The 24,696-nt window shown below is 36.9% G+C and overlaps 1 protein-coding gene across 4 annotated transcripts in view; it reads left to right on the plus strand.

Moving 5' to 3' along the window:
• Positions 1-1,769: 1,769 nt before the first annotated feature.
• The window catches only part of PCDH11X (protocadherin 11 X-linked), a 474,407-nt gene continuing 451,480 nt past the window's right edge, over positions 1,770-24,696 (plus strand). For 2 of the 4 annotated variants that reach the window (XM_084535116.1, XM_084535119.1), the window contains exon 1: positions 1,770-2,256. The gene's annotated coding sequence lies outside the window, so the exon portion shown is untranslated. Of the gene's footprint in view, positions 2,257-5,560; positions 5,644-24,696 lie in introns of those variants that run through there. The other 2 variants (XM_084535120.1, XM_084535117.1) reach the window with 2 other exon arrangements.

The raw sequence follows: 24,696 nt of genomic DNA on the forward strand, positions 1-24,696 counted from the left end.
GACGATATTCACTTTTGGCTGTGCATTTCAAATATAGTTCAAACAGAACTGCTGGATCCATTGCAGCCCATCCCTAGCCACCACTCTGAAGAGCAGGATGTGCTGCTACCTGTCCGTGCTGCAGTGGCTGGTGCTGGTGGGCTCAATCGCTCTCACGCAGGACAAACTGGCACATAGATCTGTATGGCTCCCAGTAATATTCAAATACCTTTCAGGAAAATGTTTTGGTTTGTTGTGTTTTCTTTTCAAGTTATAATCTTTATTTTAATGTAATCCAAGGCAAGGAGGACAAGTGTCCAAATAGTATCACTTGCCTATTTTTAGGTGCAAAACTGTTGTCTGTTGGAACATGCCTCTCATGGACTTGGCTGTTGTCGAAATCCCTTGTCACAACAGCTCAGCAAAACAGGTATGAAAAGGATTGACAGACAGTCTTAAACCGTGTGCCATCAACACTACGTAAACCAAACTGCATGCTGCTTTTGTATTTTGTCCCTTTGTTGCTTATGTACACTTTATTTCACATTTTATTAAAAAAAAAATGTTGATGAGTAAGTGTATTAGAGTTGTGGGCATTATCCTCCTCAGCTTTGTGCTGCAGTGCGGCTGGGACACGAACCCTCTTTGTGGGTAATGTGCTAGTTTGTGCATAATGAGGCACCTCTGCTGCACGGATATATATTGGACCAGGAAAACGAAGTGACAACTTATTTCCCCAAATTCCTAGAATTTAGTACCCAACATAGTAAAATACAATGGGCGATTGGTCAAACTCGAGCAACTGAAATACGACGTGAAAACGTAACCTAGAAGAAAAGGAATTACACCTGGTCTGTGGTATTTTAGCATGGTTAATGGCCATGCAATTGCTCATTCTGGTCCATGTTCAAAGCCTCCCATTGAATACAGGAGTTAACAGGTAAAAATGGAGGCAGTTCACTGAATGACTGGGGATTTTTACAAGGTGTTTTTAGAACTCTCTCATCCTCTCCCTACATACCTTTTTCAGAGAGATTGCGGTGTTTAAACTATATTTAGCTATAAAAGTGAGACATTACCTACATCCTGCTATAGCGGAGAAGGTAAATCAAGGCTTTCACATGCATTTCCAAACTATTTTTAAAGGACACATGCGAAAGATCAGGCTCTTAGGGTGAGTGTAAGTTGTCTCGTTCACCAGAACAGAGCCTAAAACTGCCTCCTCACCCAAGAGCAGAGTAGAGCGAAAACGCTATTTACCAATAATTGCTGCGTTCACTAAGAAGTGCCTACTGCAGGCATCTGGCAAAGCGCTGCCAGTAACTCAGGATCCCCCAGTCACTAAACCCAGCGCGGACGCCGAGCTCTCCCTGGGAGCGGGTTTCCTCACGGCCGCTCCTCACCGGCCGCTCTGCCCCACGCAGCCCCCGGCCGAGGGCAGCCCCGGGGCGCAGCGGAGCCCCGCGGAGCCTCTAGGGCCGCCGGAGGCTCCCGGCCTGGCCGTGGCGGGGGGCGCCCCGGCCCCAACCCCGCAGGGGCCGCCCCCTGGCGAGGCGGCGGAGCGGCGGCTCCGGGGGGATCCTGCGGGAGGGGGCGCCCGGCCGGGCCCGGCGCCGCCCCGCCCCGTGGCGGTGATGTCAGCGGCGGGGCGGGCCGGCCGGTAGCGGCGGCGCGGGGCGCGGGCGGCCGCGGCAGAGCCCAGCCGGAGCCGGAGGAGCCGGAGCCGCCGCCGCCGCCGGGACAGGGCGGGCTCGGGGCGCCGCTGGCAGCGCTGCCCGCGCCCTCCAGGGCCGCTGCGCCCGCAGCTCAGCCCCGGCAGGGAGGGGAGAGCCCGGCGGCGGCACCGGCGGCTTCCCCGCGGGCGGGAGGCGGCTGCCCGCTGCCCTCGGGGCTCCGCCGCTCTGCGCGGCCGGGCCGAGCATCCCCGCGCAACTTGGCCGGGCGGCGGGACCCCTGCGGACCCGTGCGGGGCCGCCACCGCCGTCCCTGCCTCCCGCCGGCTGCGAAAGCCAATAGGCAGCAAAACCCAACAGAAATAAAACAAACTCAGGCTTACCTAAAAGTTAGGAACCCCCATTTTTTTTTATTGTTTTTTATTTTTTCCTTTTTTCCCCCACTCCTCCTCCTTCCCCTTTCGGCCTCGCTCCCTATGCGGGAGCCGCCTGCGGCCGCTGCCGAGCAGGAGCCGCCGCGCTGGGGAGCGAGCAGCCCGTGCGGCGGGGCAGCCTCCGCAGCAGCCCGGCTGGAGGGACGGCCTCGGCGCTCACGGCACTGAAGGTAAGCAGGGGCGACAGAGGGGTTTTCGCACCCTTTTGTGTTGTACCTTCTGTCCGGCACCCTCCCCCCAACCTCCCCCCTCCCTTCAGCAGGGCATCGGCGGTGCCTCCGGAGAGGCGTGAATGGCACGGAGCCGACCAAGTGAAATGCAAGTCTGCTCCCTTGGAAAGCACATGGAGCGCACAGGCGATCGCAAAGATGTGTTTATTGCTGCTCCGCTACCATAACGCTGATGGTCTGTGCTCGCAGCGACGACAGGGAGCCAACTTGCACGGCTCAGGAGCGGGGAGACCCGCGGTCTGCCTCTGACGGGCGGCTGGCACTGGCTGCTACATTTTGTTGGATGTGTTCCCCCCACCGCCTCCCCAGAGCATCTCAGCGTCCTGTTTGATTTGCTGGGGTGTCGGATTTTTTTACGATTATTTTTTTTAATTTTAATTTTTATTCTTATTTTTTTTTTTATTTTCCCCCCAGATAGAGTGTCTGGTGTTAATGAGTGAGGGAGATGGGGAAAAGGAGAAAGAGAAGAAAAAAAAACCATATGGAGTATTTTATTGATGTGATCATAATCCTGTAATGGAGATTGCATTAAATGAGGATTGCATCAAAATGCCTATCTGCTGTGGGGAGACGGGAGAGCAGAAACTATGCTGGATTGTAAATGAAGTTCTTTGATTGAAGGATTTTCTTAAACCATGGAGAGATATCTGTAAGCTTAAAGTTGCTGTATATATGAAGTACTGGAATGGGATAAAACACAGATCAAGCTGAAATATTTTAATTTACTCGAGCTCCGGATGCAGTTAGAATTGGTTAGAGAGGCACTGCAGTGATGTCCAATGAATACTTGGTTTCAGCTATGGAGACCACAGAAAGGCAAGGGAAGAGGAGAACACAGAAAGGCAAGGATAAAATATTACTTAGCATTTGGGGAAGGATGCTTCATTTATGACTTCTGACATAATGGCATGAAGCCTACAGCCTGCTGGTTATGAGCAGAAACCTTGTAGGCGATCTGGAAAGCAGAGGATTTATCTCATTTTCCTTTTTGCAACCTTGACATAGTTGCCTTTAAGAAGTAGCTCCAAGTTATCTGACAGGAGGCAAACAGGGACTTATTTGCCCCTTCGGATATTAAAAGAAACTGTAAGCTTGAGAGAGAGGGACTTGACTCGTCTGATCTTGTCTTTCTGAGCTTGAGTTGATAATGCATTTTGAGTAATTGTTGTTGCTTATCTCAATTGGCAAAGGAGGGGAGAAGATGTTCAAGTTTACTGAACCAAAGCAGAGCTGAGGACAGTAGATAATATCAACTTACCCTTGCCTTCTTTTTTGCTGAATTTTATTCTGGCGTAGAAAACTGAGCCACAAAGAGCACCTTCTTCAAGCCTTATTGAAAGGAAACCAAGGAAACCCAAAGAGAACAGAAAGATTAAGCCAAAGATAAATCTTGACTTTTCTCTTTTCAGCGGTGGAAGTAGCGTTGATCTGTCAGGTTGCATAGGTCAAAGGAGATAAGAGATAAGTTGCTTATTTATTTACTGCTATTTTCACGCACACAAAGAAAGTTGTTGCACAAATAAACATCATGGACTGGGAAAGAACCAATTCTTAGAACCACCTAAATAATAACTTAAATAAACAAAAGAGATAAGGATACTGTAGGGATACTCAGTATCTCTGTAACTGCAGAAGAGCTGGTTAATGATAAAATTATGTAGAACAAAGCAAAATATCTGAGGTTTTAACAAGTAATTTGTTTTCCTGTTTGAGTTGTCTGCAAAATCAGAGCTAGTATCTCCACTGTTGAATGTCTCTTGTGCTGTGTATTTAGCGTAAAAAAAAAAAAAGTGTGAATTTATTTATTTAAAATAATGAAATAAGAAAAGCAGCTTAAGTGTATTGAATTCCTCTTAAGCATTTTTTTTTTCAAAAGGAGACTTCTTGTGAATGGTATGTAAGACATGGGTTTAGAATGTTCATGGATATACTCCAGGGAGCTTCGTGTTAGCTCAATAGGCAATAGGATCTTCTTCCAAAGAGATACGTGGAGAAGATGTGCTTAAATATCAAGCCATGTTCAGGTGAGACTGGTGGTATCTACATTTCAAGACCAACTGTTAGGCTGCTGAGGGGAATGATGCTTAATCTGGAAAATAAAGCAAGTATTCCTAGCTCATTTCTTAATGGGAATAATTCATTAAGTCATTGATTAATTTTACTTCTGTATGAATGTTCCAGATGTGACTCTAATTTTTACCAAGTAACAGCTGAGGAAAAAATATCTTTTGAGAAGTGTGGTTATCCATGCAGATCTGGATCTGTATATTTTTTATAGAACTCTTTACTGCTTCATGGCTGCATTGTTCATCCTTGCAGCGTTTCTTCAAGTGTGAGCCTTGCTATAGTTAAAGGATAATTTATATTCAGTGTAGTACTGTCTGCTCAGTGGAATTGGCTTTATACATCACAGCCTCTGCAAAAAAGGAGATCAAAGATCTGAACCTGTGGTCCTGTATTGCATTTGTATTCTACGTGGACTTGTGTAATCTTATACTGGAGCCATTCATGCTCCCATAGTTAAGAATTATGTCGGTCTTTCCATTAAAACACCCATTTGTTTAGTAATTTAACTTTTAAAGACAGGCTCTAAGCTCAAGTTAAACACATTCATATAGTGTAAAAAAAAAAAAAAAAGTAGATATACGAAGCTATGAAGTATAACAATTGCCATTTGCTAACGTAGCACAATTAAGTTGAATTTATAGAAAGCTTAGTAGAAAGTAATGCCCTGCCTGAAAAAGGTAGAGATGAAAAGGGAAAAAAAAATTCCTTTCAGATCTAGAAACCCTTTAGAACAAGGTGGGTGTTCATACCTGGATTTTAAAGGGGTCTACGATCACTAAGCAGGCAACAGGGTTTTCCAAGTAGAACGGCACTGGCTCAAAACAGGAATTAGTTAGATCTCAATTTACTGGTTCAGTCTGAGGTTGTGTTAGAACTGATGTCTTTGGCATTATTCCAGTTACTTCTTCTGAGTAGTTAGAACAAAACACAACTCCAAACCCCTTGTCTTGGTCTGTCAAGTTATGCTTTCAATAAGCTAAAAAGGACAAGATGGTTTTGATTAACATTGATTGTCTGACACAGGTAATAAAAGGATTTGGGGAATGCTGGTGCTAAAGTATGCTTACCAGGTGGTTCACCTGAGAACACCACTGCAGAAATCATGCCCTTCCATCACATGTGCAGGAAGTGGTACAAATGGTCAGCTTACACTTACGTGGAGCCCCCTTTCTTCCAGAGCATCCCAGAATCTTTTACAAGTGCCTGTTTCAGTTGGTCGTCTTCCAGCAGTGAACTAGTTGCTTCATCTCTGCAGACAAAGTAGGTGAATGCTTATAACCTCTTCATGTGTATTTTGGGTTAGAAGTGACAGGCTGAAAATACACATGGATTCAGTGTTATAGTCCTGTGTTCTGCGTAGTACCAGTGTTCAGTGGGCAGGTTCCAGATACAGCTTGCTGTAGTCCAAGTATTTTGGAGCGGATGGAATAAATGGTGTTGTTTGAATGAAAGACTTTTATCACTTAAAAATTGATAAGGGAGATTAATAGTCTGCTGTCCCAATTACCACTTTCTGCAGTGACATCAGTAAGAGGGAATTTATAGCAGTTGTTTGTTTTCAGCGTGGTGAAGTAGTGGTGACTGTATCTTTCTTGCCACTTCTGAAAATTCCTGCTCCCTGCATATATAAAGGCAAGTAATATGAAGCAGGAAATTTAGGGTGGAAATGGGAATTTGATTATCCCTTAAGATCTGTGGGGGGACTCCCATTCTCATTATCCAATGGTAAAATAAGGAAAATAGGTTTAGAAGACAGTCTTTTTCAATTACAGTCTCTGAATTAGTGGAGTGACTTGCCAGGAAGCATAAAAGCTCCTATAGCTTTGCATGTTTTTTCTTTTTTTTTTTTTTTTTTTTTTTTTAAAAAAAAAAAAAAAAAGCTCCTGTAAGAAGAGTATAAACTATCCTTAAAATTGTCTTTCAGGTGTTGTATTGTGAGCAATAGTCAAATACGTGGAAAATACATTTTGAGTGACAATAATATCATTTATTTTGTCTGGCAGAAGTGAATGATTATAATATTAATTTTTAAAAAACTTTTTAGAACAAAACTCTTGTCTAAATCGAGACAACAAATACTATTTTTCTGTAATTGTGCAGTAAGATTTCAGATCTGAATGGAAAGGAAGAACTTACCCCACTTGCAGGGGAAGTTTAATGGAAGTCCAGTAAAAATTAATATAAAAAACATAATATAGCTCTAAAAGAGCATGGAATGTAGTCTGTAGATACAATCAAATCATGGTAGTTTTGACAGTAAATAAGAAACTATAAAGGGTTTTCTGAAGTTGTGTCATAATTAAACATTCTTTTTATTTGAAGTCCTGCCTGTATCATTGCTTCTAATATCCTGTTGAATATTGCTATGTTTCAGGTACACTTAGAAAATAAATTTCTCCCTTAGATAACGTAAGACTTAGTCTTCTTGATCCAACAGAATCTGAGTCAAAGCTTCTTGCAGTCTGTGAAAACATTTCTGTTGGAACAGTGCCTTGAATAATTGCTTCTTACATTACAAAACATAACATACTTTAACTTCTGCCACTTGCTCAGAAGTTAAACATGTTAATATGGTATCGAAGGTATTGCTGTATAGGAGTTCTGCTTGCAAGGATGGCAGAACTTCAGCTGTTAAGCAGCAAGTACTTTTCAGGGGAAGTTCTTTTTAAATTACTGCTATTTTCCTTCATGTAAGTTATGACATACTCCACAAGGATTATTTCATTGCAAGTGGACCTAACTAACCTGATCAGCAGAGAGCTAAATATGTTCTCAGAGAGACAAATAAACATTGAGATTATTGCAGACTTCGGATTTCAGTAGTGAAAATGTAAGCGGAGGTGGGCCATTGAATTTAAAACCCATCACTCTGGGGTTAAATACAGCTAAGAAACTTGAGCTCTGCTAAGAAACTTAGCCTGCTTCGTTTACCTGCCAGGGGAATGTTTTGTGTTGAATACTGCTTTGATTTGACATGGCTGTTTAGGGAATGATTTTCTTCCTCTGAACTGGTCTAGAAATAAGATGTCACTGGTGATGTAGTTTGCAGTGTTTATGTTGCATCCTTAAGGACATAGGTTTATTATTTTTGCAAGAATCTAATTAGTAATTGCATGAGCTTTACCAAAGTAGCAGGAAATACATACTAAATAGAAAAAAATCCATGTAGAACTTTGCAATGCTTTAGGCACAGAGTATTTCATTTAACTAGCTACTTACACCATCATAGTTTCTGCTCTATGCTAGCTTGTTAAATTAACAGGTGTACGTATGGAAAGCTATGATCTGCTGGGTCTATGATCATGATACCTGGAAAGCCACACAGTCTTGTTTCCAGCATTAGTTCCTGGCACATAACATGCATAGTTGCCCACCAGAACAAAAACGGAAATTATTTGGGGGATGACACAAATACAGGTTCCATTAAAATGCAGGGTAGGGAAAAACTTAAGATACCAAAATAAATAAATAAACAAAGGCACCTGCCTACCTGTTAGTCTGTAGTAGATTTCATTAGATGCTAATCTCTTTTGATATTCCTCCTAAGAAAGGAGGCTTCCTGACTTTGAGAAGGAAATGAGTTTTATGTCTGCTAGTGGAAGTCATAGTTTAAACTCTTGTTTAGTCAATTGTGCACGATTTGTAATTACTTCTATAATTATATAAATACGTTTCTTCCTGTCTCTTGACAAACAATTATGAAACCATGTGTCCTGACAGGCTTACAGGTTGCTTTAATAGCTGGTTTTACTTTGGTATGTGGTAGGGTTGGTTGTTTTTTTCTTCCTGCAGGGGAGGGTAGCTTTGATAAGAAGCATGTGTCATGGGGAATGCTGGAATCACAAATGGGAAGGAGGTGTTAATCAGACACTTATGATGTTTACGACAAAAGTATTACAGTTGTCAATGTTAAATAGGGGAAGCGTGTGTCATCACATTCCCTAAATCTTAGTAGAAAAAATGCAGAGGAACTTCACCATTAAATCATGATGTAATAGGAACTGCAACATGCGTATATAGTTCTGGACTCAAATAATTTGGAACCTAAAGCTTGCTGTAGCAGCTTGTTCAAATTATAGCTGCTGCAAGTAATTTGTAAATGTAAACAAGGTGTAAGTCATGAAACTAAAGCTACCATTAAAGGGAGTAACGGCTTTATTTTGTCACTCATTTAATTGACCCTTAGAAGATGTATGTTGCAATGTACCTTATGTTCCAGATCTTAATTTACAACAGCAAAGTAATAATTCTGGGGATGAAAATTGGGAATGAAGTGCATAAAACTCATTTTCTGTCCATCTTTCTGCCTTGCCTGCAAGTGAGACTTTACCAGAGTGAATGGACATCTACTAAGGGCTTCAAGTTAGTTTTCTGTTATCTGAATTCTGCTACAGGACATTAGTTAAGTGCTTGTATATATGCAGAAGTATTATCATTAAAAAGGAATTATTACATAAAAACGATAATTCTTTTTCTAATAATAATTCATTTTTAAAATTAATGTTCAGGAGATGTGTAATTTCATGACTTTAAAAAAAAAAAAAAAAATGGAGAAAAAGTAAACCAAACAGTTTGTGTTCTAGTTAGTTTTTGATAATTTAAAAAGCCAACTGAGAATGGCCTTTTCCTCTGGCCAAACAGAAGTTGAAGTATCAGATATTGCTGCTTTATCTTCTGTGTTTCTATTGTAAACTTGAGGAGGAAAAAATCATGTGCAGTTGAACAATTATTAGTTAAATCAGAGGAGTCTTTAGGTAGTGGAAAATGAGTGTAAAACTTGTATATAATCTAGAGTACTGATGACTTCAGAACAGAACTATATATAACATTCTTGGTATTTGCATGCTGTTAGGTAATTCTCACATTCTTCATATATATATATGCCCTTTGAAAAGACAATATGTCTAGGAGAACACTAAACCATGCTTTCTTAACAGAACTTGTCTTTAAAATACCTCTAAAAAGGCTACAGAATCATGGCCTATCAGTTTTAAGAGTTTAGCTTTAGCTACATATTAAAGAAAAACATTTTAAAGAACTGCTCTGAAGGTACACTTAAAGCATAACACAAAGTATGTTTGAATGAGTTTATAACTCAAAGTGTTTCAACTAAGAAGAAAATAACCTCCAAACGATGTTTGGCATATCGGGGGAAAAAAAATGACCACTTCAAGCAAGTGCATGTGAGTCAGAAAGAAAAGACATTAATAGTCTTTGTCAAAGAAATGTGTTGCTAGTGTGTAGTCAGAAACTGTTGTTTTCTTAACTGGGGAGTGAGGTTATGATGTGTCAAGCATCCATGGTCTTATGATGAGAAATAAACCAGTAATATCTTCCATCTGTACTTCTGTGTCAGTACTGAGACATATGAGCATCACTGAACAATCTGAACCGTGTGTGCTCAAGGAAGAGATTTTCTTGGTGACTAAATACAAATGATTCTCAAAAGAGTTTGGGTGTTGTTTGCTTTTGAATGTTTTAATGAAAGAGTTTAAAAATTCTTGCTTTCTGAAAAGAAAATAAATTTATGTGATGTCCACTCCTTTTCACTACTTTAACATGACTGACTTGTTTATTTGAGCATAATATTGTAAAAGTATTAATTTAATATGTTGGTGAAAGCTTTTATGTTATTATTATATTTACAAATAATCTCAAACTTTTTTAAAAACAATGAGGAAATGACTGTAAGATAATAAAGAGTTCATACTCATTAATGGTAAAGAAAGAATCTTAGTTTCTCTACGTTGTTTGAGAACAATGTGTCTTTGAATTAACTTTCTTAATGGAAGTTGAGAATCAGGAAATTAATGAGTTTTATAATGCAACTGAGGCAGGTCTATTTTTCAAAAGGATTTTCACAGTTTGGATACACAAAGTCCTATTTTCAAAGTGAATTTGCCTCTTAAACAATCTAAAGCTTGTTTATTTCAAAGATATTTTTTTAATTGCCATTTTTGTTGAAGACTAGTTATACTAACAACTTGCACCTCACTCATGTTTTCTTACATTTCTTCAGTATTAACGATATTAAAACTAGTCAGCATCAGGTATTTAAAATATGGTGTAACTCAAGTGCAATAATTCTACTCAAAAACTAAAAGCAAACTATGCACATAAGGTAAACCTTTGCAATCTTCACCAAAGTTGCACAGAATAAACATGTGAAGTGGATGATTGTCCTTTTGACTCTTTCTGTTCTATTCAAGTAGGTTTAAAATACTTCAACAGAAAAGAGGAGAAGAGGGAGCAGAAGAATTAGAAAAACTGTGATAGAAATGTATCTCTTTTATTAAGACTATACGGCATCATGATTTGTTAGATTGGGACCTATTACTTTTCACATTCTGTATTTCATGGCTCACCTAACAGAGTTCAAGCATTGAACAGCCTTTAAAGTTGTGTTAAACTTGACCACAGCCTTCAGAATCAAGTTTACAGAGTACCTGAGGTGATTGTACCTAAACGGGAACAGTTCTAAACAGTTTTGTACCTTCTTTCTCCTGCTTCCATCCATTAGGCAATTTATTTCACAGTTTTGGACATGGAAGTGCATTTGTATTTGACCATTGTTTGAAATGTGGTTGGATTCAGTTTAGTTTCTTTGTGTGCATTGCTTCTCTTAACATCTCCATGAGTGATGGAAAGAGGTGTGATAGCAGAAGATTCACCCTGATTCACTGTTACTAAGCTGAACATCCAGCACTGGAAAAGATGATCACTCTAAGCATGTGTTTCAGTCAAAAAGAGATCACTTTTACTTTTTGCTTGTCAGAACTTTAAAATCCAGTTTGTCTAACTGAGACGATAAACAGAAGTTAAAACAGAGGAGGAGGGGTTGACTTCTGTCAGTTCTTTTACTTTGCACTAAATGCATATAAATTTACAATAGCTCAAATAGTTCTTATTTATTATAGTCTATATAGGGTGGACTAAACCTGAAATCATTTTTATTGTCTTAAGTTGGAGAAAAAGGTAAACGTGCTTGTAAACTTGTTGCAATAAGACGGTACTTTTGTGATTGTATTGCGTTACACAGCTCAAATTCACTAAGAAGTTTATGACAAAATGAATTGAATTTGGTTCCCATTTTGTGTTTGAGTAGTGTTCTTCTGAATCACAATGTAGGTTATTTTAAAATTGCCAATAAACCTTTATTAACAACATATTAATGCTATGTGGGACTGCTTATTTTCTTGTAAGGTATTACACAATTTGTTCAGTAACTGCTTGCTATAGGTACTTTTTTCTCTTGCTAACTTAAAGCAAGTTTCAGGTTTTGTTTATTGTTGTTTAATGTCACTGTGAAAATATAAACAAATAGAATGCTTTCCTGTTAAGTCTGACAAAAGATTAAAAATGCTGGATTTTGTTACGAGTCTCCTTAATATATAAAGGTGGCATTTTCATTGCACTATACTTAACAAAAATAAATATTTAAAATTCATGGCTGAATCAAAAATAGTGCAACATCAGTCTGCAAAAAAAAAAAACAACATTTACAGTCTCAGTTCCTTATGTGTAATTCATTTTGGCAGGTACAGTAAGTTTTATTGTATTATAAACACTAAAAAAGCTTTAAATCGTTGAAAAAAAGTTTAGAGTAAGTGAGTTAGATGAAGCTGTTGTGAGATTAACTAAATTCTAGAAATTCAGTCACATCAGAGAATTGGATCTATGTCTTTATTTAGTCATTGCTGTAATAAAAGTCATTGCTACTGACCAAACTGCAAGGTAGTGGTTGATGGACGTATCAAACATGAACAGAAACTACTTTCTGAACAGTTTAGGACACTTTAGTGGTTAAAGTGATAATTGTATCTGAACATCGCTTTAAATGTTGTCCATGTGGTTACATGTATATATAAGAAATATGTATCGCCATGACCTTACAAATTTGTCTGAATTTGTAAGGCAAAGTGTAAGAAGCCTCTAATGAATAGTGAAGTCAAAATCTCAGATGCTTTTGCAAACGGCATCAGAAAGCTACTGTTGTAGTAAAGTACCTGCTGAAGAGCCAAACACTTATTAGACATGCTTAGATATTTCTTTGTTTGATTGCTGAGACAATTATAAATTTTAATAGAATATTTTTTGATCTGTAAGAAGGGGTTAAGGATGGCATCATCTTGCAGACCATAGTTGTCATTTTCTCCTCTTTCTTTTAATAAATAGAGCTTTGGCTCTTGTAGTTCTTACAACCTCAGCTGTAACTATTTTGGGGGGAGAAACATGTCAAGTCATTTCTGTGTTGGCAACAGCTAGTTTCTTTCTCAGATTATAGAGATGTTACTCAGCTTTATGATGGGAGCCCTAGTTTTATTGAGTTCTTCTTTCAAATTGAAGAGTTGCATTCTGTCCTTGATGCCAGTGTGATTTCAGGCTGGGTTATGCATGCTAATTTGCACTAGATCAGTTTTCTATTTTCCTGAATCTAGAGCAGTGTTTTCAACTGTTTCTTAGCAATAAAATTCATCCTGGGTTAGGTGTGAATTATTTGAAGCTCAAAGAGAAGGTAATGTTGGTAGTAAACCAGAAGAAGTATTGAAGTGCTTTCTCCTTTGTTTTCGCATTCTAAAAATAAATAATAATATTAAGAAGAACTATTGGAAAAATTCAGACCTAATGAAACTAGACTAGGCCACTAAGCAGCTTAATGTAACTTAGAAACTTTGAGCAGGTTTGGCTAGACTGTATCTCCAGACAAGCCTTCCAATCTGAATTTTTCTGATTCCATGAGAAAGCCACTAACTCTTCCATGTAAGACATACTTTTTCCCTTTGTCTTGATTGTTTTTTTGCTCAAATCCAGTAGCTTGCTATATCCTGTGGATCTCATTGTTCAAGGAGTAGTGAAGAAATGAGGGACAGGAAGAGGAACCTGCTAGTGAACGGGAGAGAGCTGTTATTTCTGTTCTTGAACTTGGATCTTAACATTGTTTGCTATTCCTGTCTCAGAGTGTGCTATCTGATGTAATTTTGGAGGCCTCCTTGAACTTAGGTTAAAGACAAGCTCGCACTTCAGCAAGTCATCTGTTCACTGCCTTTCTAGAGTGCTGTTCTAAATACAGTTTAAAGTACTGCTTTTGATCCGTGAAACACCTTTTAGTTTTATTTTGATTTCTGAGGAAGACTTGCTGTGTGATTTTATTCTTCTGTAAAAAAAAAAAAAAAAAAAAAAAGTAGAAGAGCAGAAGCTTCAGCTTTAAACATCTGAGCTGAGGGCAAGAAAACTTGAGATTGATTCTTTTCCCTTAGTCTTACAAGACCTAAGTTAGTTGACATTCACAGCTGTAAGACAAACCCATTAATCTGTATTTTTCTGAGGGTTTTCTGGAGTGGACACATTAGATGGAGTGTAATTTTGTTTGTATTTGTGAAGAGTATTCTGCTGATGCTTCATGTTGATGATTTAGTGCTCTTTACTAAAAGAGTGTCTGGAGGTTGACACATTCACTACAAAAATGCACAAAATTAGGTTTCTGGAGAGGGATTTATCCATACAATCCATACAATATGCTAAGAGAAGGGATGATAAGATAAGGCTGAGAAGAGATGATATTTTTATAGAAATAAATTTTATTAGTTTCCCTAGACGTAAGATAAGACCGCTGTAAATGAAGCTAAAGTTCTTCAAAATTCTTATCAAAAGCTGAATTTTTAAACTCATCAAAGGCCTGCCATTTTCTGTTGAAAAGCGTCCTAGAAGCTACCTCTTTAGTTCAGTGTACTCATTCTGCTTAAATATTATTACTTCACTGTATTGAAGCTCCTAAATAGTACTCGCTGACGGTAATGGAATGAAGGATCTGGGTTCAATGAGGTATGAAAAAAGACCAGAACAAGTTGTCTGGGGAGGTATGTGCGGTCACTGTTCTGGGATGTTTTCAGCACCAGAATAGATTAAAAACCTGAGGAACCTGCACAGACTTCATGGTTGACTCAGCTTTGAGAGAGATCGGACTAGGTCGCCTTAAGAGGTCCCTTCTGACTTGAATCATCCTATGATTCTAGGTCTTATTAGCTCATAATATATTTAAGGATATCTTTGACTATGCAAAGAGCCTTCCATTTTTTCCCTGAGTATGATAATGTTGTAGGCTGTTATTTACATGTCTTAAGACAGATCTGCAGACAGATACGCTGTGCTATATGGCATTTTGGGATTATGGTATTTGGAGACTGAAAGAGACTTTGCAAGCATTTTCCTAAAACCTCAAAAATGGAATAGGTATCCCTGAGGGAAGAAAAGGAATTTTGTTAGATAGCCTTTTCTAAATTTGTCCTTTTTTGTCTTCTTTTACTCCGGTGTAACAATACTTTGGTATGTGACTGTATAAGCAGTTACCTTTTAAAGAATCCTTACTCTTTCAAAACCTCCATTTTATTTTCTGTTTCATCATGGAATTATTCGTCAATGCACGCAGTCAAACCAAAACTGGGCACTGAGAACTAGTGGTGAAGGTTGCTGAGTCTGAAGTAGCTTCTTTTTTTTTTGCTTGTTAAAACTAGATTAGATTGTCTTTCAGGTACTTCCACTTATTTTCCGTGCTGTCTGTACCACATGGTACCATTGGCACATTTTTTTGGTAAATGTCTAAAAGGGACATAATAGTGCATATGCTAAATCTAGCTGAAATCTACCTTCAAAATTTACTTCCATGTGTTTATGTTTATATTATCCGTGTGTTTATTTGAGCCAATTTTAACTGAAAGCTCAGCAGAACACTGAATGCACTCATTTAGTGTTTTCTATCTATGATTCTTGCTGTACCATTTAATTATCCATTTTGTTTCTGCTTTCTGAACAAGAATCCTTTCCCTTCCTTTAAAAATACTTAGGTGTTAATAAAATACTGTGATAGATCTCTGCTGTCTGCAGTTTATTTGTAATTGCTTGGTCAGTAAACACAGTTGTTACATAATGATGGACTGTTTCCTGTTACATTGAGGAAAGTGTCTTAATTATTTGTTTGTCTTAATGAGTGTAAAAGACTGCATTGCATTTATAACATAGATTGTCTCAGACTGATATTTTGAGGACCCCCTTCCCCCCGGATTTTAAGTAGGCAATAACAGCAGGTGGTTTATTGAAAAATCTTTGGAAGGCCAATAGGCTCAATCGAAGTTTCCTTGACTTCCAGGAAGTACCCTACAGTGGGACTGTTTTTCTAACAACAGGAAATTTAATAATGAAGCACTAATGAACAGTATGTCTTAGAACTTCATAAATATGCCAAACATTCCATAGAAGAAGTATATTCTGTTTACAAATAAAAATAAAAAATCTGCAACATTCACTATCTGCTTGTTAGCATGTATTTTAGACATGGGACTTAGGCTTGCTTTAAGATGATCAACCTGGATGGTACTGAATATAAAGACGTCAATATAATTACTAATCTCAGCAGAAAATCATTTTTGCTGTTTCTTTTTTTTTTTTTTTTTTTTTTTTTTTTTTCCCCTGTGTGGAGGAGGGGATGAACTGGTTTTCTATTATTCTTTATAATTTAGGTTTTCTATTTTTGCCATCAACTGGGAACAATTCCCAGTTACTTTCCTTCCTTCATATATTCAGGGATGGGCCATCTTACAAGACAAATCTTAATAAAAGAGATGCCCTGATGAGCCAGTATGAACTAGCGGTAATTCAGCAAAAGCTATTCCTTGACTGTTGATCAGGAACATGTTCAGCTTTGGATATGAAGTGAACTACTGGACATTATTCTAATGCTAATCCAAACTGTCTCTAAAGATATTATAAGTATTCAGTTGTAGCAACTTCATATTAAATGCTCTGAATGAGGCATGTGTATATGAACAGATTCTGTTTGTTGTTGCATTGGTGCAACTACAAGAAAATAGTGTTATGCAAATATAAGTTACTATCCACAGACTCAGAACCCTCGCAGCTGTTCTGATCCTTCCCTTGTCTGAATCAGCATAATTTTTTTTTTGAAAAGATACTTCATTGCAATCACAGCTAGGCAAGATGGTGTAATTTATATGTATAGTTACCATCATAGATAATATATTTATGAGCTGCATAACCATGGGGAAATCACAGATTTTCAATTTCTCTTGGAAAATGTTCATTATTAGAAGGTGTTACTGGAGTATTGTTTGTTGTAAGAGAAGAAAATCAAGTTCAAGATTTTAATGAATCTCTTGAGAGAATCATCAGATTTACAGGTTAAAAAAGCTGTAAACATTCTACTGGGAGTAGTCATTAAAGAGAAGATGAATGTGAGCTATCTGTACTTTTCTTATGAAACAGAAATATTGAGGATGATTTACAAACCAAAAATGTGTTTATCTTTAAATGGTCTGTATTGCTGCATTATATAATGAAATACAAAGTAAGGTTAAAAGTAAGTCTTGTTAGCAAGATGAGATGCAGTTTCACTGTTTCGTTTGGGAAGCTTATAGGTAAGTCAGCACGGATTGGAATGTTTATGGAAGAAGCCTGAGAATATTGCCTTGATTTCTAAGTTTGAAAAAACATTAGAGTGGAAAAAAAAAGATCCTTCCTGCATAGTTAATCATCTTGGAGGGCCTTATGTTGAAAATTTGATTTTCTAAGTTAAATAAAAAAGAATTAATAAAAGATCTGTAGATTAAATAAATTCGATGAAAACAGTTCAATTCTCTGGTGAGTTACTTTTTTGTAATCAGAAAGTGACAGCATAGGACTGCAAAAAGACTTGCTTTTCCACAAGGCACTTCATACCTTTGATTATTCACTCAGGCTTGACTGAACCAGCAACATACTAGTAAAAATTCATAATTTGTGATGAAATGGTTTGTTTAATCCTTGCTTTTCTTCTGATGTATTATAGATGCAGTGAAGGGAACAGTTTAGATTTTGTTACTAATAAAAAAAAAAATTCAAATTTTGAATTCATCAAATATTATTGCTTCAAACTTTTAAATTGGTCATCTAAGACTTGTGAACATTTAATTGAAGCTCTCATCTCCTGCTTCTTCAGAAAGCTCTAGAACTGTCATGAAGAAGCCACTTTGTAGTTTGGGTGAATTTTTGGCATGAGTTTTGTTTTGTTAGTGTAACTCTTCAATGGAACACATATGTAATGAAAACTTGGATAACAGCAAAACGTGAACTGTGTCCTAACTGCAACTGTTGAACATAACAGTAGTTTTGAATTCATTCAGCTTTTGAATAGGTCACACCCTTTGCAAATAATATGAATATCAAACTGCTGTATTCAGTGCCTCATCATTATGAATAGTGTGTATTTCAGCTGACGTGGCCATTCCCGGTATGATTTTACTAGTTCCATACATGACTGTGAGTCTGGGCTTTTTGTCATACTGTGAATATTCAGTAGTTCAAAACAAAATCACCACGATAATGAGAGGATTGATGCTTCTTAATATTTTTATAAAGATTACCTGCCACTGAGTACTTGATTTTTTTAAGATCTGTATGTGCATTTTCCTTTTTGTACTAAAAGCATGCATATGTTACTTATGTCTATGCATGGACATGCTGTTGTCATAAGTCTTACTATTATACATTACCTATATCCTTGGTCTGAACTAAACATAGTGCTTACAGGTTTGGGGCAAACTTCTTCATGAAGCATTCCCAGCAAAATTCATTGCTGAGATATCAATGTGCAGAAAATTCTTAAGTAGACTTCAGTCATGGCATTTTGAAGTGTATGATGATGAATGTAAATCAGGACAAGAATAAGGAGATCAGGTTTCTTCTGGTTTAAGACTGAAATATCACAAAATGTAAAGGAATACTGTCATTCATATAGAATCAATTTTGTGATGTAGACTGTTAGTAAAAGACGAGTAACAGTCTTGTGTTTTCTAGTGGCATTATCTGTGTAAAAATAAAGAACACTGAATCTAACAAGCTGCAACACTGATATTTAAGACATATACAATGTTATTTTAGCATGAATTTGCACTTAGACCATCACTTCTCCAAGTGACTGGAAAACATTACTCTAGTTCTCTTGTATATACTATCTCCTACCTGCTTGTCTCCCACTGACTCCTTTTCTGCGGGTATGGGCCCTAAAAGCAACATCTCTTTTTATGAAAGCAGTAGATATGAAAAAAAATTATTTGAAACCCTGTGACTTTTTTCCTTCAAAAAGGCTTGCAAGTGTTTTTTTTTTTTTTTTTTTTTTTTTTTTTTTTAATTATTTTATTTTATTATTATTATTTCTTAGGAAAAATGCCAGCTAGTGCACAGTTTGGCTCTCAGAGCCTAGTGTTAAGGTTAACAAGTTGTCAATAGCTGCATGTTGCCATTATCTCAAAACCCTGCTGCTTTCAGTTCAGGATGAGGGGTCTAATAAGAATGTTCATTGTTTTCTTTTTTTTTTTTTTTTTTTTTTTTCCCCATGCTTCTCTCCCTCAGCAGTTACCAAAGAGTGTGTTTTAAAAGTTGAATGGCTTTTGATGGGGGTGTTGATTAAATTGTTTTATCTTATTGGCCAGCATGATGCTGAAAGAACAGCAAATAGTTCACTGAGATGGGGAGCAACTACTCCCCAGACCTGCCACTGTTTCTTAAAGAACTATTTATAAGAAGAAATCTAATTTTAGAGTAATTTTACTCTACAAAATTAAATTCAGTGTTAAGAAAGCAGAATATATTTACATTATGTAGCACATGCACTCATGTGTAAGACTTTTTATAGCAGTAAAACTGTGCACATGTTAATGGATGCCTGTTGAGACATGCTGACAAAAAATGGGTCTTATCTATCATGTATCATTCAAAATTACAGTATCTGTTTTTTCAAACAGAGAAAGCCTATGTAAAGTATTTAATGAAACAAAATGTTTTCAGTGCTTAAGAGCCATTTGCTGTTCTTTTGGGATATCCTATGTATTAGCTTTTTGATATATTGCTCAGTGAAATGCCAACTTTGGGAAAAGGCTGGTAAATTAATCCTTGTTAGCGTATTCTTGTCATCAAGCAATCAGTGTGAATTTGACACTGATCCAGGAAGAGTTAATGTATTGAAATTGAGTTCTACATGATCATTTTTTTCCAAAAGAAAGCGCTAACACTGACTATTAAGAAACCCTAGACTTGTGTGTACTAAAAAATCTGAAGGTTGATGTCATGAATATATAGAAAAGCATCATATAATTTAATTTGAAAGAATTAAAATGTTCCAAGTAGACAAAATAATAGTACTAACAACAGTACAAGAGTGACTAATCTAACAGACTACCTAACCAGGAGCAACAAAAGTCATATGAGACTTCTATTTCCAGGAGATTCTGATGCATCAGAATAAGAAAAGAAAAACAAACTGGGCAAACCTCGCTGCATTAATGTTATGTGTCAGGAGCTGATTTTCAGTCATTAATTAGGTTATGCCCATTTCATGTGGGAAAATTATTAGAGTTCAGGAAAAAAAATAGAGTACATTGTGTTACTCAAGAGCACTGTTATGCCATTGTCTGAGATAATGTTGGACCCTACCTTAATTCTGGTAAATTTACAATGGAGCAGGAGAGGAGGAAAAAAAGAGCAGAGCCCTAGATGAAAACTTCATAGATGTGAAGACATGGTTGCAGATGTAAATGGTCAGCAAGCCAAAGAATTTAGATGAATATGCTGCAATACCAAGGCTAAGTGCCAGGATGAAGTGAAAGTGTTCAAGGAAACCATGGCATCGGAGCTTCATAATAAAGAGAAGCTCTGGAGCAAGACATGCAAATACTGAGGAAAAAATATCCAAGAGCCATGGTACATTTTGCCAAGCTAGCAGAGAGCAAGAAACAAGGCAAAACATTAAATTCTCATGAAGAAGCACCCCAGTGTTCAAGAAAAATGCTAATCTGTTCAGATAAAATATATGGTTCTAATGCAGAGTGCTTAACAGGTAAAAGTTAAGAGTACAATAGCATCAAACTGAATGCTAGAACTGTGGAATTTCTTTGGTGCCTTACACACTGAATAGTTGTGCATTTTTTTGTCTGTATTTAAGAAGTAGCAAGGTGACTGTAAGATAAATAGTATCCTGTAACTGGTGTGGAAATCTGGTGAAGGGAAATGAGGTGCAAGAACCGAAGACACTGCACTTCTAGCTTATTTTCAGGCAAAATATGACAAAACTGTAGAACAAGTGAGATAGGTATAAATTCATGGAGGCTCAACTCAACCTGAAGTAAACTTGTCTCACTAATAATGGTTGCAGAACCAGTGATGATAATTTACGTGTGAAATTGTATCAGTTGTTGTGGTTCAGTGCACCTTGAAAGGGAATACTGTACGTATTATATACATGTTGATGTCCATAAAGCTGGAAATTTGCCATTTGTCTATGCATTTATTTTCATTAGAAATTGCTGTGTTGCCAATTGTATAGACTATAAACTACCACTTTATGCAGGGACTGACTTAGATTGCCAGTGATACTTTTTGGATAGTTGCAGAGCTCTTCATGAAGATTTTTAGTATGATGTCAGTAAAGACAGTTTATTGTTTATTCTTTTCCTTTTCTCTAGTTGTTTTTTTTTTTTTTTTTTTTTTTTTTACAGTTCTGATTAGTGTCAATTATCAGTATGACATAAATACTACCTCACTTGATAAGACCTGTGTTGTTTCACTTCTCCTCATCTGTTTCTTCTGACAGCAAATGACCTACACTTCCAGAGTATACAACACCTTGTGTTCTGTGCAGATTTTGACAGATTGATTGCAACAGAACATAGATATATGCATTTTGCTCACAGATTCAACATGAAATATGGAAAACGTATTTTGATTACCATCTTTCAGAATGTCCTTTTCATGGAATAAAAAGGAGAGATGTCTGGTGCAAGGTTTTTAAAATCTTTAGAGGCTAAATCACACAAGGAAGGATCCTTCAGATTGATAAACAATGGCCTTGGAGCAGCTGATATTTCCTCTTTACCTTTCAAGTGTTTGCAATGTTGTTCTTTAACACTGAATGGATTATAACTCCATAAACATTGGAAATTTGTGGGAGAATTACTGGAGATTCAGAACAGAATTTGTATATAGTCCAAGTCTCTCTTGGGCAAATATAACACAGTGGAGACTTGGGAAGAATGTAAATGATGTAACCAGGCTCAGCTTCACAAGAGATTTAGAAAAAATATTTAGCTTCCCAGAATGAGATCTGGGCAAAGAAATTTTGTCTTGACCAAAGGCAGCAACTCATCCAATTTATGTTCAGTTGTGCTGCAACTCAAGCCTCCACTTCTGCTCTGTTCCGTTCCACCCAAAGAGCTTTCTTTTTTTTTTTTTTTTCTTTTCAGAAATACCATGTGCTTTGACCCAGATGATTAAAATTAATTAAAATATAATTTTGAACAAGTTCTGGCATATTGTAATGACATAAACAATTAAAAATACTTAAATGATGAATCTGTGCTCTAACAGCCAGCTGCAAAATACTTATAAATGGAGTATGTTAAACCATTTAGATAATCCAAATATTATGTACAACAGATCTTGTACTAATTCATTATGAAAACAGCAATTTCATTTAATCATTCATTAGCTATTTATAAGGTGTCTACATAGTAAGTATGCATACAGATTATTGTTCAGCATGATGGCCAGTGTAATGATTGCAAAAGTGTCACCCATGTGTAATCACTAACATTTGTTGGTTTGTTGTTTTGTGGTGTTTTTTTTTTTTTTTTTTTTTTTTTTTTTTTTTACTGGAGTTACCAAAATGACTGTAAGTTATGGTTTTCAAACATGTATGTGTAATAAAGTGAACGAGTCTGACTTCCTAAGGGGGAAAAAAAATCAAAATACTCAAATTATAGCAAGTAATTTGTTATTAATTTCTGGAATGTATATTTACCGCTTCCATCGAGACAGTAAAGCAGGTAGTTGAGAATCACTGTAGACTGTCTGTTCTTGGAGGTTTTAAAGGTCCAACTGGCCACAGCCTGAAGCAGTCTTTCTGGAGCTCAGCACTGGCACGTACAATGCACTTACAATGACTTATATGAAATTACATCATGATGAAACATGAAATTTTATTGTCTTTTAGTATTAATTTGTAACATTAACTTCCAGAAGACAGTTACCTGAAGTTTAGAATGAACTGTTCCTTAAATGCATGACTGCAGTGAATTGTAATACTTGTCCTTAAAATGATGTAAGGAAAAATCACAACTACTGAGTACTCAGCCCTGAGTCCTGAAATCTTAAAAGTGGATTGCATGACAGACCATTCATAGGTAGCAGAATTGGCAACCAGCATCTAATTCAGTTTCAGTAAGCAAGGAAGCCAATAAGCTAAGTTATGATCTTGTATTCTTCAGAAAGCAAATCAAGGAGGAGGCAAATCACATTTGCTAGTTTAACAGACCTTGGAAAGCTCTTACTTTATAGTGCTGCCTGATTCTGTACATCATGTGAATATCCATGATGTACATCATGTGAATATCCAATGTACATCATGTGAATTTGCTACTAACAAACTAATCTCTAAACTACTTTTCAATTTATACTTGACTATGTTGATTTGCGTGTATGCAGAAAAGAGAATGATTTAAACACAAATCTATATTCTCAGAATTCGATATTCATGCAGTTTTTTTTGTTGTTGTTGATATTTGTTTCTTTTTTTTTTTTTTTTTTTTTTTTACGGAATTTCCATTAAGGTTACTGAAATAATTGCATGCTGGGAAAGTGATTAAATTCCCAAAGTTTCATAAAAAAATAAGAAAACTGTATCCTGCTTTTCAATTGTCTGTTAATGCTACTTAGAGAGGCATGCACAACTACACACTTCTATGTTCAAATCGACCAAAAGATTTGCATGAAGCTGGAGTGAAAGCTATAATTGGATAAGAGTCCATGAGTTACTCACATCTCAGATGAAATACTTTTTGGTTTGACTTTTGCTTCAACTGCTGAATAATTTTTGCTTTATTTTTCTGTGGGAAAACCAGCTTTAGTAAGAATGTGAATGCATATGAATGTGTGTAAATTAGATTAATTACATGAACATCAACTAAAATTAGTATCATGCATCCTAAAAAAAAGGTAACCATTTAGATAATTTTTTGTTTTGTTTTTAAGGCTAATCTTAAATTTAAGAAGTTACACCTTCTATTACAACTATCAGTTAAACTTGATATGGTCTCAGTCGCAGTAGTGTGATATAACAAAAATTTCCAATCTCATCTAAATTAAAACACATTGCAGCTTCAACCCACCCAGTTGCAAAATGTATCAGAACCTCACTTCATTTTCTGTTTCTAGGGTAGCAGCACAGAGTAATTTATTTCATTTCAACATTGCTCTCTAACCTGTGGCAAACATTTGGTGCCTCATTTTGTCAGATAAATTATACCAGAGGATTTGAATTAATAGAGACATCTTAGACTGGTGGGGATGAAAAACCCAAAGAAAGATCTGCTTATTTTGTCTTAACTGCTACACAGTAATACACTGTGCACTATACACTGTGCAGCTGTTGAAATCTATATGGTGAACTCAAGCAAGTGTAGAAGGAAAAACAATGGAAGAATACCAAGCAATGGTTATTGAGATTGCAGTACTGAAGCTTGAATGTGTGTATTTTATCTGGGAGAATTAGGGGAAACTTGTTTGCTACATGTTTTCCTCTTCATACTGTTTTCAGTCCTGTGGAGCAACTGCAAAGACTATTTTTTTAGGATGGAGAAAAACCAGTGAATGAGAAGAAATGTTATGTTTGAAGAAATATTTACATGCTTTTCTTTTTTTGGGTTAGATGATTTCTATAACATGGGTTTTATTTTAAAATTACTTTTATTGTGTTTATTTCTTTACTTCTTATGATTCTCAGCATTGCCAATGTTCTGCCTGACAAATAATACTGGCATGAAATAAATCCTTTGGAAATGAGGGTAATTTAAGTTTTAGATTATGGAGAACTGAAAAGTGCTCATCAGGATTGACTGCTGAAGGTGATGTACAAACAAACACGCAATGCTTGCCTCAACAATCTAGGAATATGAAGTGAGTGCAGTGAATACATTTATTCCTAAATAACCAATATGAAGTGAAAATAGGTATGTACCGTATGGACTTCTGTTCCTGGAGTGAGAGCAGTTACTGTAAGTTTCATAATTCCATCTCAGCAAGTTGGAAAGGAAAAAATTGACATAAAATACAGAAGACGACATTACATTCTTAGTGCAGAGTTTGCGCTTTGTTCCTACAAGTGCTCAAAGATAGTATTGGAGACATAGAAGTTTGGTTTTGAGTTTGATTTTATTTTTAAATAGTTGCTTTCATATTGGTGATATACAGGTCAACCTACATGAAACTGACCCA

The sequence above is a fragment of the Aythya ferina genome (genome assembly GCF_964211825.1).
Source record: "Aythya ferina genome assembly, chromosome: 13".
Taxonomy (NCBI): Eukaryota; Metazoa; Chordata; class Aves; order Anseriformes; family Anatidae; genus Aythya; species Aythya ferina.